At 50.8% G+C, this 16,150-nt stretch overlaps 1 protein-coding gene across 3 annotated transcripts in view; it reads left to right on the top strand.

Moving 5' to 3' along the window:
* Dlgap4 (DLG associated protein 4) overlaps positions 1-16,150 on the top strand; it is a 126,909-nt gene that overhangs the window by 26,307 nt on the left and 84,452 nt on the right. The window lies entirely within an intron of this gene.

The raw sequence follows: 16,150 nt of genomic DNA, 5'->3' as shown, positions 1-16,150 counted from the left end.
CCTGCCAGTGGGGCTGTAGCCCTGAGGCTCTCAGGGCAGCTCTGCCCTCTAGGGGCCATTTCTTGTGGCTGCAGTAGTTGGCTTGGTACTATTAACATTTAGAGGACAGAGACCTGGTAAGGTGCTAGCCAGCCTCTCACGATGAAGAATCATCCCACCTGTATCTCATGTGACTCTCAAATGTCCTGCCAGCCATTCTTGGGGAGGAGGGGAGGAACCTGCTCCTAATTGCCTGAGCCTGGACCCTCCTATTTCCACAAACAAACACCAAATATTTCCTGCTTGCTCCTAGTATCCCAGGAGCGATTCTTGCATACATCAAGAAGGAATGTGCTTTGTCTCTTGGTTCAGAACGTCGGCAAGAGTCAGTCACCATGTTAAGAAGAGCACTCTTCCTACTCAAAGTACTTATATTTGAGTAGCTGACTCATCTTTGTCTACATTTGTACCTGTCAACCATTCTGTGTGCAGGTGCACACTTCTGAGTCCTACATGATGCTTTCTAGGGGATGTCCCAGCCTTTCTGCTTGATAATACATGTCATTTTATACATTCATTTTCTTTTACTTTTCCTTTATATTTGTAAAGGCATTGTTATTTTTTACTTAATTATGTGTGTGGGTAGGTAATATTATCTATGAATTTTATTTTAGGAGACTAAAGAGGGACATTACAAAATATTCTTCCATTAAAATGGTATTTGAGAGTAGGCGTGGTGGTACACACCTGTAATCCCAGCACTTGGGGGGCTGAGGCAGGAGGATCACCGTGAGTTCAAGGCCAACCTGGTCTACACAGTGAGTTCAGGGGCAGCCTGAACTGCACAGTGAGAACCTGTCTCAAAAAAACAAGCAACAGTAACAAAAAAGAGATTTGAGGTCCACTAGGGTTGGTTGGGTTTGAGAACTACTGAGACCTACCTCTTTCTGTTCATATGGGGAAGCTGAGGCCCAGGGAGGGAAGACGCTTTGCTTTGTTCACATGGACAAGGGCACAACTTGAAACCTAGGGCTTTAGGAAAATCTGTCTTACGTCGGAGTAGGGGAGGCATGGACTGCAAAAGGGACAAGGCAGGGACAAGGGGACTGTGACAGATGGATGAAAAAGAAAGTGCAAGCAGCTGTCATTGGGGCTCAGGCAAGGGGTAAGGAAGGGACAGGCTTTCCTGAGGAATCACAGCTGGGCATCTCTGGCTGGGAACTTCAGAGGAAATGAGGCGGCCCACTGAGAAGCCAGACAGACTCCTGCCAGCCCCCAGCCCCAGCAACCAGAGACCCATCCTGACCTGGCCAATGGGTGCCTGAGGCCCAACGAGCCCCTGTCCAATCCTGGGGGACAGAGGCTGTCACTCCTTAAGAAAATTATATGTCTGTTCTGAGGAACCAAATATACGACAATGAATCCAATTAGATTTCATAGGCACATGAAAAGGCGATCCATCTTCAACGTCTTCTGCAGACCTCCAGCCACAGATAAATATTTTATTCGTCCAAGTGGTCCCAGGCAGAATATCAAGCAGCAGCCAGCAGCCTCCCTGATGGGGCCAGCAATGCTGCAGAGGAAGGGGCTCTGAGCCAGGGTCTGTGCTGCTGCTTAACCCTCGGGTGACCTCTGGCAGATCGCTTTTCTTTCCTGGGCATGTGTGGCCTCACTTGCAAAATGGGTTTGCAGAGACCCCATCCTGCTTCTCCCCACCCCCACCCCTATCCCACAGTGCTGAGAAAGGAAACTCACAACACATGGTCACTGAATGCTGTGTGCCAGTATTGTGGTTGACATTGAGGACACAGCCTTGAGAAAGGCCAATCCAGGGGTGTCACAGAGCTCACAGCTGGGGAGGAAGGACAGAAATAAACATGCAAACAAAGGTCACCTGTGACAGGTAAGTTTTGCAGAGAACACAGCCAGGCAGCCATGTTATATAGGGACTACCTCTCCCCAAGGGAGCGACATTGCTGTCAAGATCTGGATAGGGAAAAGTATTCCAGGAAGATGACCCGGCGAGTGAAAAGGCCCTGAGTTAGGAAACTGCTTGGTGAGTTTGAGGGTCAGGAAAGCCAGTACTGCTGGAGCTGAGTGAACTGCTGGGGAGAGGTGAGGAAGGTGTGAAGAAACTGAGGACAGCACAGGCCCAGGGAAGGGGACTGGGTTCCTCCCAGTGAACTGAAAAGCCATTTACAGCTGCCGATGAGTAGGAGGGCCAGCACATTTGGGCCCAGATTCCCTGCCGGAATTCTGCTGCTGGGAATCAGCTGGCAGAAAGGAGCTGGCCCTTACCCAGCTTATCCCTTCCCCTGAGCAGTCATTGGGGTTCAAATCTCAGCTCCACTGTTTTCGAGTGGGGCAAGGTGCTTCGCCTCTCTGGGCTCAGTGTCCTGTGTAAAACATAACCTGCCCTGCAGGTCTGTTAGACGGGCTATGGTGTCAGGTGATAGCTGAGCTGCCCTTACTGCTGGCATCATCATTGCAGTGACACTGCCTCCCGGTACCTCTGTGACTACCCACATATTACAGTGGCTCAGAGAGGGAAACAGCTTACTCTAGGTCACACAGATGGCTGAGAATCAGGGACTTAAACATACATTCTGCTTTACCACTCGTGTCTGTACTAATCTGGACCATGGCTTAAAGAGAGAGTTCAGACAGGGTAGGAGGCTGGGGCTTCATCCTCCACGAAAGAAAGCCGAGAGAGGGTGCCTTTGCCCAGGGCTGTGCAGATGGCAGAGGAGGCGGGCAGAGGAGGTGTGTCCTAGGCTGCTGTGTGGTCTGTGAGAGAATACTGCAGACTGGTGTGGACAGGAGCTTCTCGGCTTACCGTTCTGGAGAGCAGGAAGTCCATGGTCAAAGGGCCAGCATCTTACTACATCATAAATGGCCGAAAGGTAGAATCAGAGCACAGGGGCAGAACCCAGCCCATGATCATGAACCTACTCCCAGGACTGCAGCATTAGGTCCCGCCTTCAGCACCATCACAGTGGCACTTACATTTCCATGTGGGATTTGGAGGGTGCAAACGTTCATACCATAGCAGGATGCAGTTCCAGTTCAGCAGCCCAGGGCACAGGGAACATAGATCTTCCATAATTCCAAAGGACAGAGCTGAGGCCACAGAGAAAAACCTCAAAGAGCCAGTAGTCTGAGCCACCCAGTGGCAGGAGGACACAGGGACCATACCACAGGGCAACTGGAGTACCTCATGGCATGGGATCAAGAGAACAGAGAGCACAACAGCACTGCAATGTCTTCTATAACCCAGCTCTGGAAGCCACGGACCATCATTTCCCTCTAATTGCACAGGACAACTTTAGCATCAACCTAGGAGGGGATGGGCCAGGCAGTGTGAATATTAGGACATGAGACCTGATGGGAGCTATTTTGGAGTGTAGCCATCACGCAACTGGATTTTGAAATTTTAAATATGAATTTTTAACTGAGCTTTTACTTTCCAGCACCCCTTGAAGCCTCCATTTCCACATCTGTACAATGGGGGTTTGATTTAGTGATTCACGAGTTCCTGCAGGAGATGGTAGGGTGAACTCAGGGTCAGCTGCGGAGCCCTGGGTGGTGAAACTGAGGGGCAGGGCATGCAGTGGAGGCAGAGGAGGCCCGTGTTCACCCCAGAGTCCCCAGGGCCCTGCAAGCAGGCTGCAGGCTGTTCTCTCAGAGGGCAATATCCTAGACACCAGGCCCTCTTTGATGCTGCATCTCAAGCAGACAGGCTGCCAGTGGCAACTCCCTCTTCTCCTAAACCCGCCACAAAGCTGGGTGTGACGCATGACGAGGCTGTGTGAGTCCTAGTTAGAAGTGTTGTGCACGCTGCAAAGGGAAGCTGGACCAACTGGGAAGACACGTGGGACATTCCAGGGAGTGCACGCAGGGCATCTAGCAAGGTGCAAGACTTTTTTAATGCGACCTGGGCATGTACTATTTTAGTAACAATGGGGATGGAGCTGGGAGGCTGGAGGGGGCCAGGAACTAGCGGCACCAGAGCAAGGTGGGTCCATCTGTGCCAAGGGCATGGGGAGAGAGGTAAGGACTGGCTGAGCTGTGAAGCCTGCCACCTTCCTGGTGACCCATTAAGTGTTGGAGAAGGAGACAGGGTGGCATGAGGACACACTAAAGTTGACACACCAGTGTTGGGACATCTAGTCCCAGGTGGGCTCCACAGTGAAAGCCCTGTAGAGGGGAGACCAGGGGATGGTGGCAGGCTGGTCCCTGAGAGAAGAGACAAGGTAAAGCAGCGTGGGTGCCAGTACAGCTTCCTCAGTGCTGCGACAACGATCAGAGCAGATGATTTCCGTCCAAGGGCTCAGACTGGAGGCGCTGTTAGGAGCTGGGACTATGACAGGTGTCACCCTGTTCTACCCACTTCGCCCCTCACCTTAGTGCAGAGTTGGGTGGAGGTGAAAAGTTCATTCCTGAAGTCAGTATGAGTCATGGTGGCTCTGCATGGCACAGATGTCCTGCCTGTCTCAGTCACAGGACTACAAAGAGTGACGGGCCGCCTCCTGGGGACTGACCCATCAGGCATCGACTCCCCTCTTTAAACTGGGAGTGTCGCTCACAGCAAGAAAGTTGGTGCCGTGGATGGTTCTCCACTGTTGGGTTTTAGAATTACCAAGTTCTGTGCATGACCTCCCGCCTATCCGAGAGAGATGACGGGATTAGGGCAGTCAGCTCGAAGGCCCAGCCAAAGCCTGTGTTGCACAGATGGGGAAGCTGAGGTCCAGAAATTGACAGGGGCTAGCCTGAAATCACATAGTTTTTAGGGTCCAGCTAGGCCGGTCAACTGCCATTGTGCCCTGGTCTCTTGTAGTAAGGACCAAGGACAGCAGGAAGCCTGCAGGAATCTGGCAGAACTGGGCTTGAATTCGAGCTCCTTACCTCTGAGCCTCAATTTGCTCATCTTTCAGTCAGAATCAGTAACACCTTAGAGTTGTGGGAAGATCAAGTGATATCTTTGTTAAAAGGGATTATATGTGGAGACTCTCAGTGGTCTGAGGGCATAGCTCAAAAAGGTAGGGGATAAGTTTAGCATGCGTAGTTTGGGGTTTTTGTTTATTTTTGTTTTGTGGTGGTGGGAAAGGGCCTTGAGCATGCTAGGCAAGTGCACTGCCGCTGAGCTACATAGTCAGCCCTTTTTATTTTTGAGTCGGATATCATTGAGTTGCCCAGGCTGGCCTCAAACCTGTGATCTTTCTGCTTCATTCTCCTGAGTAGCTGGGATTAGAGACAGGTACCATCTTACCAGGCTAGTTTATTATTATGAAATTAAATTTTTGCAACAAACACTATATCCACATGGTCAAAATCATAAAAACTAAATACAATGTGATATACTGGATTGGATCCTGAAACAGAATAAGGACATCAATGAAATTAGTGAAATCCAAATAAAGTCTGGAGTTCAGTTAATAGTAATGCACCAGTGTTAATTCCCTCGTTTTGACAAATGTGCCATTGTTATGTAAAATGGTAACATTAGGGGAAACCGGGTGAGGTTTACACAGGAACTCTGTACTATCTTTGCTACCGGGAATAGTCTAAAAATGATTCCAAAATAAAAGGCTTATTATTTTATTCTAAGGAAACATAGTAAAAAGTCCCTCTCCTACTCTTCCATACACCCTGTTCCTAGTCTCTCAGGGACCATCCATAGATAAGCAAATATAAATAATATCTTTTCACCCCTCCTGATCGGTACACACCGTACCTGATTGGCACCACCTCGAACTCATCACTCTGCTTTATGCCCACTGCGTTCTTTTAGAAAAACCAGCACCTGTCCAGTCAAGGGCTTTTCTTCGGCCTGCCAGTTGTGGGGGGCAGCCCCAGAGGAAGCAGCGTATAGGCCACATTCCCTGGGCCTCCATAACTGGGATTCCCATTCACAGAGGAGCAGAACTCCCAGCAGCACGGTGCTTCAGCTGGCACAGCCCCGTTGGAAGCCTCTTCTGCCTTTTCCTTGCCCCAGTTCTTTTACACCTGCCACCCAGACTCAAATGCCTATCTAAGGGTCTGCTCCTGAGAGAACCCAAACAGCCAGTGGTCATGACTCTGTTCTGTCCCTTGCTGCTTTCATACCACAGGATGCTTTGGAGAGTTTTCCACATCAGTATGCTTAGTGTGGCTTTATTTTTCACAGCTGCATAGCATTCCGGGATCGTGATTTACCCAGTTTCCTGGTGGACATTTAGGTCGTTTTCTGGCTTGTGCAAAGATTATGTTTTAAGGAAATCCTTCATACATATCACTTTCCTTGTGCATAAGGTAAGGCAGCTGGGTTGGTCCTAGAAGAGGAACTGCTGGTGCCAGTGGCCTTTGGACCTTTTTCTGTTTGATGGTTGATGGCTCACAGTTTAAATCTGGACTTCCCAGGTGGCTTTTGAATCTGTCTGTGATCTGACCACAGGCGTTTGTCCCCCTCTTCTCCTAAGTCCACCCCCACTCAAGACAACTTGCTGTTCCTGGAACTCCCTGCATCTCCCACCTTTGACTATGATTTGGTCGGTGCTTTTTCCTTTTAGGAAATTCTCTTCCCTTCCCCTTTACCTTTGAGATCCCACTTGTCCTGAGACATAGCTGAAATCCCCCCCTCCCCCAGGGTGTTCCCCCGGTGAGGATCCATCTCCCACCACTGTCCCGCACCCCTGGCTTTAACACTTCCTGGGATTTATTTTTATGTGCTGTCTAATTGCCATGTGTATTTCTGCCTCCTGCATTTGGCCACAAGCTTTGTAAGGGCTGGGACTGTATGAGTCACAGAGCAGGCCCCATAAATGCTAGAGGAATTGAATTAAATGTGCTGGCAAGTGCTGCATTCTGATCATTTTGCCCTGCCATTTGCCAGCTCAGCCTTCCAGGATGGTCCCTCAGCAGGGGCCAGAGTGGAACAAGCTGAGGCAGGTGGCCTCCAGGGTCCACCTGCTCACCGTCAGCACTCTGAGGCCAGGGGGCAGGTCAGCATGTCCCCTACACGACCCTCCCCTGACGGTCCTCTCCCACTCAGCCAGGCACTGGATTTTGGTGAGCAGGCAGTGAGAGTAGAGTCCCCGGAGCCCAGCCCACGGGAGCTTTGGCGGGCGGTGGCAGATTGGATGTAGTTACCTGAAGCTGAGAGGCAATGCAGGGAGCTGATTGGTGGGTTGGGCTCCGAAACCAAACTGCCTGGGTTCACATCGCAGCTCTGACACCTACTTGACCTCACACAAATCCTTTCTCTATATGCACTGATTCTCTCCGTAAAATGGAGCTACTGTGCCCAGTTCAGAGGGCTGGTTTCAGTTGACACGAACCACTTTTGGGGGCTCTGTAACAACCTCTACTGACCACCTGCCCAAAACCTTCTGGGTGCTCTCTATTCACATTCCCTCTGAGGCTCACAGATTCCCACAGTGAGATATTTTTTTAAATTGTGGTAGGATACACATACAATGCACCACATAAACCATTTTAAAGTTGCAGTTCAGGGCATCAAGCGCATTCCCAAAGCTGTGCAAGACCTTTGGCATCTATTCCAGAACTCCTGTCCTCCCTCACAGAGACCCTAAACCATCCTCTCCCTGTCGCCCTCCTGCAAGCCCCTGGCAAGTACTAATCTGCTTTTTTGTTCCTACTGTTTCGCCTAGTCTGGACATCTTGTGTGACGTTCTGTTTCCGTTTTTGTCACCAAGCATGATGGTCTCAAGTTTCATCCCTATTGTAGCATATATCAAGATTTCATTTCCTTTGAGGAGGGTAGAATGATGTTCCACTGCATGGCAAGTAAAATACCCATATTCCCAGTGAGGAAACCGTGGCTCAGAGAGGTTAGAGTAGGGTGAGATTTATACCAGGCTGGGAGGGGGCTAAAACCTGTTCTGTTTTCCCTGTGGCGCTATTGGTTGACCAGCACCTTCCCACCCAGCCAATCCCATGTGCTTCCTACCAAGGGCCCCACACAGCTGGGATCGTTGTCTTCAAACTGGAAAACAGAGATGAGGGAGGTGACTTTCCTGAGGTCACAGTCAGCGTGCCAGAACTCGGGGCTGAGACAAGCACAACAAACACAGCCTTAACTGGCAGCAGAGAGGTGCCGGAGTTCCAGCCCGACCTTGCAGGAACCAGGAAGATGAACACCTGCCCTGCCCCTTCCCAGCCCCAGAGCTGTCCCCATGGTGACCGGGAGCTGTTCCTTCTGATGGGCTCCGGGAACATCCATCCCGGGGAGGGGGTTGGGCTTTTATTCATCAGCAAAAAAATATGTTGGCCCGCACCCCACCTCTGCCTGGGTGGCCTGACTGCTGACTCTCCGCCTGGTGTGCGGCAAGCTCAGAGTCAGGACACCGCAGCCTCCACCTGCTGTGTGACCTTGGGTGGGTTGGCCCCTGCCTGAACCCAGGTGGCAAAGCACAAGAGGTTGGACAAGATGCGACAGGGTCAGTGCTGAGCAGCACAACAACCGGAGATGTCAGAGGTCTCCCGTGGGAACTGCAGGGCAGAGACCCGCCGCCCTGACCCTCTCTGGTTCCGTGTAGAAATGGCCAAGTTCTAGGCCCGCGCTGCCCCTCAGAGCAAACTGTACTGTCGCAAGTAGTGTGTGTCTGCACTGTCCCTGTGGTTCCTGCTAGCCCTAAGTGGCCGTTAAGTGCTTGCAAAGTGGCTAGTGTGACTGAATTTTTAAATCTCATTCTAACTAGGTTTAATTAAACGTAGACCAGGTCTAGACAGATGAGCTCTGAGAACACGAGGAAGAATGAGGGCCACTCAGAAAATGCCCAGAGCCCAGAGCACACTGAACCTCTGTTGGTTTAACACCTCCAGAGACTGGCCTAGGAGTCCAGAGGCCTGGGTACAAATCTCAGCTGCCACCAATGTGCTGTGTGATTTGGCCAAGTCTCGGTCCCTCTCTGAACTCCTCGGTGTCTGAACACAGTGCACAGCCCTGTCTGCCTCCCAAGCCCGTGCTTTCTCTGGCACCCGCCCTCCTCCTGTGATGGGCTCCCCTGATAGGAATAGCCACTCACCGTACGCCAGGCGCTGTACCTGCCACCCTTAGAGGACACGGGAGAGGTTGGTCACCAGGTCAAGATTACACAGCAAGTGAATGTCAGCATTAGGACCCAAACTCCAGGACGTTGGCTCTGGAGCCCACATTCCCCTCTCCCTGGCACCACTACCAGAGTGTCTGGAGTACAGTGGTGGGGCCTAGAGAGGTCTGGAGGCAGAAGAAAGAGAGCAGGACGTGAGCATAGTGCCTGATCATGGTCACTGTCTCGTCTTCCAACTCAGGCTCTTGCTCGGCGGAGGAGGGGGTGGCACAGGCTCCTCTAGGGTGGAGAGGTCTTGGCTTAGGAATCCGGAGAGGAAGCACAGACCAGACTCGTTTGTTCTCTCTTAGCTACGCTTCCTCTGCCCTGTGTCCTCACAGTCCTTCATGCTTGGAATAAGCATATAATTCATCATCAAAACCGTGACACTGTGAGAATAAAACAGAGCAGTAACTGCTGGGGTCTTGAAACCACAGGTAGAACACAGGCCATGAGGACGTGTCACCCTCTTCGAGCACTGGCATTTATGCAGGGCCTGGGGTCTTCCTCCTGGTTCACAGAGACACTGGAGCACCCTGTGGTGCCTGAAGGTAGTAACTTCCATCTTGGAAGGATCCCAGAGAAGCCTCCTGCTTGCAAGGCTAACGACTTTTTGGAGAAAAGAATGTCTTCTCTGAGCTGCAGGGTGTCAAGCAGGAAAAGAGGATAATGACAGAGTGTTCTCAGGTAGGTCCTAGAGAAAAGAATCACCAGGTCAGCCCACCCAAGACCCAGACAGAGAAGCAAGAAAGAGAATGGGGGGGCAGTAATCTCTTCTCTCCCATCAGGCAGCTCCCACCCTCCTCAGATCCTTCTTCTGAGGGCAGCTTGTGTGTGTGTGTGTGTGTGTGTGTGTGTGTGTGTGGTACTGGGGACTGAACTCGGGACCTTGCATTTGAGAAGCAGGCAGCAGAACCACTGAGCTAAATACCTGGCCCTAGCAGCTTTTTATTGTGCACCTACTATGTGCCTGCTCAGTGTTTAGCACTAGAGATGCCGTAGGGGAAAAAACAGGTATGGTCCTCTCCTCTCAGAGCATATAGGGAAAGGGAGAGATTAACCAAGAACAAAAGGATCCCAGCAGATAATGAGTATTTTGAAGGAAATCACTCAGTGTATCAAAAGAGCAGGGTGGGATGGAGGAGTCTTCTTAGAGACAGGTCAGGGAAGGTCTCTGCTGGAGACCTGACTCAATAAGCAGCTGGATATGTGAAGAGTAGAGAAGAAAATGTTTAGATAGAGGGCACAGCATGGGCAAAGGCTCTGTGGCCTAAGAGCTGTTGGTGCTAGAAAAATAACTCAGAAAATCTGTGTGGCCAAGTGAGGAGAAGGAGTGTGGAGTTCTGCCTGAGGATGAGGGGAGACCTTGAAGGGATTTAGAGGAACTGGGTCAGGTGATTCCATCCAGGTTTTTTTCAAGGATGACTGTGCTTCTGCATTTGTTCTGAGAGTCTAGGAGCTTCTGATTCTTGCTTGTTTTCTCCTGTCTTTTCTGCACCTCCCACATAAGGATGAGTGCCTAGCAGGGGTCCTCTGTGACCTCTGAAGCCTCAGCTGAGGCCAGGTGGGTTTAAGTGAGGTGTGATCACATTGAAGCTCTGTCCCCACCAAACCCCCATACTCCCACAGCTGTGCCCTGCACCCCAGGGAGCTGCAGCATCCACATGCTGAGCCCTGTGTGCAGAGCTCATTCTCAGGAAAGTTCTAGGAATTCTGCTGGGTCTCCGCCAAGCAGAGGAGGGACCATGTTGGGGACGCTGATGGCCATACAACCTAGGCAGCCATTGACGGCAGTGTTGACCAAACAGCCAGTTGACTGAGCATCACACTTTTCGAACAGTTGTTACGGACATGAACTTAGGCTGAAAACAAGTTGGACCTTGAATTTGTGAGTATAACAGAGCTGTCGGAGAGAAAAAGGAGCCTGGGATCTCAGCCTTAACCAGCTACACCCTCCTGGCTGGTGACTTCTCAGACCTGTTTTTGCATAAAAGATCACCTGCATAGTTGGTAGTACTGTAAACTTGGGCTGTGTCACTCAGGACCCTCCCTGCGTGGATCTAGCCCAGGATCCCTCTGCGGCTCTAGTCAAGTTAACAGTTGAGCTGCTGTCATCTTAGGAGGCTTCCAACGTGGCTTATTCACATGGCTGGCCAATTACCTAGCAGGAGGCCTCAGCTGGTCCCCCTTGGCCCCGTCCGTAGGTCTCTTGTGCCCTCAACATGGAAGCTGACTTCCTCAGAGGGAGAGGTGGAAGTTGCCATGGCTCTCCTGTCCTGGTCTCAGTTGCCTTTCCACCGTGTCCCGCTGGTTACATAGGCCCTGTTGATGTTAGGTCCAGGTGTCCCCAAGGACCTGAATGTCAAGGGTTGAGGGCTGCAGTTGGTCCCATGGCCTCAAGCTCTCACCAGGAAAGGAGGGAGTGAGGCTGAGTGAGCTTCCACATCCTGGGAGCCTGACAGATAGAACGTGCTCAGTAGGGTCCCTACGACCAGCAAGAGGAGACAGCTGACCTGCTGCCTGCAGCCTTTGTTGGCCCCCAAGGCTTCCCCACACTTTCATATGATGAAGTCTTTAGGAGCCTCTACTGTATCCAGGCCCTGTGCTGAACGCCAGTGACCCAGCGGTGACAAAGACACGCCCTGTCCTTGCTGCTCAGGGCACCCTGGGTGTACATAGGTGATGCAGTGGATCACTCTGTGTCGGCCTCTTTCTGGTGGATGTGAGGCCTGAGAGGAGTGAGCAGCATCACACAGACGAAGACAGGGCACTGCGGGCCACAGGCCAGGCGGGTGGGAGGCGGAAATGGCCCACGGTCACAGAGCCGAATGGAGACTCAGGGAGCAAGGGCAGGAAATGGGGTCAGGAGGGCCAGAGTTAATGGTGGGCTTTTAGTGCAAGGGCCACAGATGTCTCTGAAAGGATCTGAGCAGCAATGTCTGGGTGAGAGACCGGAACCTGGCCCGGGCAGGGCCGGGACAGGGTGAGAAGTGGTGGGTTCTGGGGACGTGAGGATGGCCAGGCTGTCTGTGAAGTGTTTGCTGTTGGATGGGATATGGGGTGAGACTACGAAGAGTGAAGGGTGCATCCAGGCTTCTGACCCAAGCGAGCAGGAGGATGGGCGGGCTGCAGGAGAGCAGGTGAGGTGGCCGGGGCTGTGCTGCATCTTGGACCACTGGACGACCAGGGCGAGGCATCAGGGAGGCGGTTCTCTAAATCTGGTGTTTTCAGGCAAGATTGGGCAGAAGATGTAAATTTAGGAGCTGTCACACAGGTGGTGTTTAAAGCCACGTGGCAGCACGAGATGGAGGGGCCGTGGGTACAGAGAGAAAGGAAGAGCACCGGACCTTTCATGGAGGAGAGGCCAAAGGAGAAGCCAGCCGGAGATGGAGCAGGCATGGCAAGAGGTGAAGAGGGCTGTGGGAGGCGCACCTAAAGTCAGCTTAGCACAGCCTGCCTCTCTCCACCTTCACTCCTGCCGTGCTGTGAATGTTCTGGAATGTGCAGCAGTCCTACCCCACTTCATTTCCAGCCCTTCATCTTCGACTTACTACCATGCCCCACTCCGTGTGTCTGTTTCGCCCTTACCGACAGGGCCCGGCACTGAGCAGGATTACCTCTTCCCTGTGTTTGCTGTCTACCTCTGCTAATACAACCTTAGACAGAACTGGCCTTCCCAGGAGCAGCAAATATAGAATATCTAAGTGGGCATGGTGAGGGATCTAGGCTGGTTAAAGGAAAGGGCTGTGAGTGAGAGAAGCAGACTGGGTAATATCTGAAGAATGGGGTTATGTCAGCGTGGGTCTTGTCTGCCACACCGAGGAGTTTGGACTGAGGAGAGGGGAGAGCCCCACAGAAGGCGGATCTCCATTCTGCGCTGTGACCATGGGCCATTTCCCTGGATTATGATGCAGTCAGGTGAGTGTTGCTTCAGGAAGAGCCATGCTGGATTCCGTTCCAGGGCTGGTCCCTGCAGGGAGCCCCCCCGTTCTGTGGTGGGTAGGGAGAGCGGCTGCCACACAGAGGCATCAGGGAGTAGAGAGGGCTCCCGGAGGCAGCGGCTCTGCTGGAGGCAGCAGCTCCACTATTTCCTCGTTTCCATGAGGGCAATGAGGCTTATATTAATGAGAGGTAATTACGGGCACCCGGATGGGCCTAAGTATAGCTCATTGTCAGAGACAGTGTCAGGCAGCCAGCTGCTCTTCTGCGAGGCCAAGGCTGCCTATTTTAAGACCTCCCCAAGGTGACAATCTTGCCACCCCTGGATGTTGGGTGGCTAAGGAACTACTGCCCAGCAAGCCAGACTTGAGCCAAGGAGTCAGTGTGGCCGGGTGCTCAGATCATCCTCATGCAAACCTTCTACTGCCTAGAGAGAGAACTGAGACCCACGGGCAAGAGTCAGGATTCGAATCCAGGTCCAACTACACACTTTCCCCCATTCTGGGCAAAATTCTGGAAAGCCTTGGCCTAGGTAGCTCCCAAGAGCTGAGTGGAAGGTGAGGAGGGGAACATGAGTGCTATTGACTAAGCAACTGAGGTGTGGGGGCTTTGGGTGTAACACTATAATAACCCTCATCATTATCTCGAAAAGCGACTATCACCATCCCCAAGTTGTAGATGAGGAACCTGAGGCTGAGAATGGAAAATAATTAGATCACCAAATGTCCTGCAGTGAGGAGGGGAGGAAGTAGAATCTAGGTCTGTCCCATTCGGGTCCCCCTGGAAACAGATGTGGGACTTGGGAGTCTGCGTGCAGAAGTTCCTTAGGCAGTGACTTAGGGATGCCTGTGAGATGTGAGGAAACAGGACTGCCTGGAGGAAGGAGCTTCAGTGCAGTTACACAGCGGCCTCAGCTAATCCCACAGGAGCTCTGCAACTGAGACAACCCTTAGTCAGGCCAGAGGGTCCATAGCTTGGTGCCCAAATATGCACCAGTTATGGATGGAACTGCTCTGGGGAAGGAGCGTAACCTGGTGAAGTGTCTTGCTCTGGCTGAGAGCGATGCCTAGCAGGAATTTGGGAGAACTCCTGGCAGCTGGAGGCCAAAAGCCTCTGTGCAAGAGAAGCTCAGTGGCCACCACAGCATCCTCATACAGCCATCTCCGGAGACCTTTTCAGTCCTCTGCCCTGCGTCAGAAGAACCAGCCCTGCCCTCATGGAGGTTATGGAAGATGAACTCATTTTCTTTGTGGAACTAACAGGCCAAGGGATGCTGAGGCAGAAGATGGAGAAAGAGTGAGTGGTAGTTGTGAGAAAGGAAGAAAACACCATCAAAAACCTATAGGAGCCAGGCTTGGTGGTGCATGCCTGTAGTCCCAGCACTCTGGGAGGCCGGGGCAAAGGACTGCGAGTTCCATCCCAGCTTGGACCACATTGTGAGAACTTGTCTCAAAATAAAAAATGAAAAAAGTCTGTGGGTGTAGCTCAGTGTGAAGGCCCTGGCTTCAACCCCCAGTACTGGGGCAGAGGGGCTATTGGGGGTGGATGTGGTGAAGTGATGGGTGCTTATAATCCCAGCTGTTTGGGTGAGCCAGAAGGATTGCAAGTTCACAGCCAGTCTGGGAACCTTAAAAAGACTCTCAAAATAAAGAAAAAAGAGGCACTGGCACTGTAGCTCAGCAGAAGAGCACTCCTGAATTCCATCCCTAGTACCACATAAACAAGCATACACAAACAAAAGCTATGTTGGGAAAAATATTTATAAATCATGTATCTGATGAGAGTTTAATATCCAGAACATATGAAGAACTCCTAAAGCTCAACAACACCCCTATTATAAAATGAGCAAAAGACTTCAATAGACATTTCTCCAAAGAAGATACATGAATAGTTAATGAGCACATGAAAAGGTGCTCTACAGTGCTGGGCATGGTGGCACATGCCTATAATTCATCACTCTTGGAGGCCGAGGCAGAAGGGTTGCAAGTTCAAGCCCAGCCATAGAACTTAGTGATTTAGTAAGACCTTGTCTCAAAATAAAGTGCTGGAGATGCAGCTCAATGTGAAGGCCCTGAGATCAGTCCTTAGTAACCACCCCTCCCAAATACTGCACATCATTAGTTATCAGGGAAACACAAAACCACAATGAAAGGCCAGAGATTTAGCTCAGTGGCACTGCACCTGCCTGGCAAACACAAGGTCCTGAATTCAATCCTCAGTACCACAAACATACAAACAAACAAACAAAAAATAAAACACACACACACATACAATGAGATACCAAATCATACTTAATATGATGGCTATACTTAAAAGGAAAGTAATATGTGCTAGTGAGGATGTGGAGAAACTGAGGCCTCTGTGCACTTGGAGGTGAGACTATAAAATGGTGTGGCTGCAATTCATTTCTTAGATATATACACAAAAGAATTGAAAACAGGAACTAGAACAGAGACATACAGTAGCCAAGGGTGGAAACAATCCCCATGGCCATCAGCAGATGAATGAATAAACCAAAGGTGGTGTATGCAGTCACGGACTCTGTAACAGTGTTTCAGTCAACAACAAATGATTTGTCTACCCAAGCTCCCATGGGTTATATCACTGAATGAATTGGGGCCATCTTAGTTCGTGTAAGCACACTGTTTGCACAATGATGTTACCTAATGACACGTTTCTCAGGAAGCGTCCCCATTAAGTAACACAAGACTGTATGCATGAGCTACAACATAGATGAACTGGAAAAGCAGTAAGCTAGGTGAAACAGGCCACACACACAATGATATTATATGGCTTAACTTACTTGGAATATCTTCAATAAGCAGATTCCTAGAGATAAGAGTAGAAACTACCAGGGTCTAGAAGAAGGGGAAAAATAAGAAGTCACGGCTTATCGGGCAAGAGTTTCTGTTTGGAATAATGAAATGTTTTGGAATTAGACAGTGGCGGCAGAGGTTGCACAACACTGTAAATGTGTTTAATGTTACACACTTAAAAAATAGTCAGGATGACAAATTTTATGTTATGTATATTTTACTGCAATAAAAATCAAACCACAGAAAATAGTAAATCCATAGAGACGGAAAGGTAATTGAGCGGGATGTATCAAGTACAGGTGCAATTCCCTTCGATGAGTGTTATCA

Source organism: Fukomys damarensis, unplaced genomic scaffold (genome assembly GCF_012274545.1).
Source record: "Fukomys damarensis isolate Sample0158 unplaced genomic scaffold, DMR_v1.0_HiC HiC_scaffold_22, whole genome shotgun sequence".
In the NCBI taxonomy this organism is placed as follows: domain Eukaryota; kingdom Metazoa; phylum Chordata; class Mammalia; order Rodentia; family Bathyergidae; genus Fukomys; species Fukomys damarensis.
Note: the sequence above shows the minus strand (reverse complement) of the source record. Positions and strands in the feature narration are given on the sequence as shown.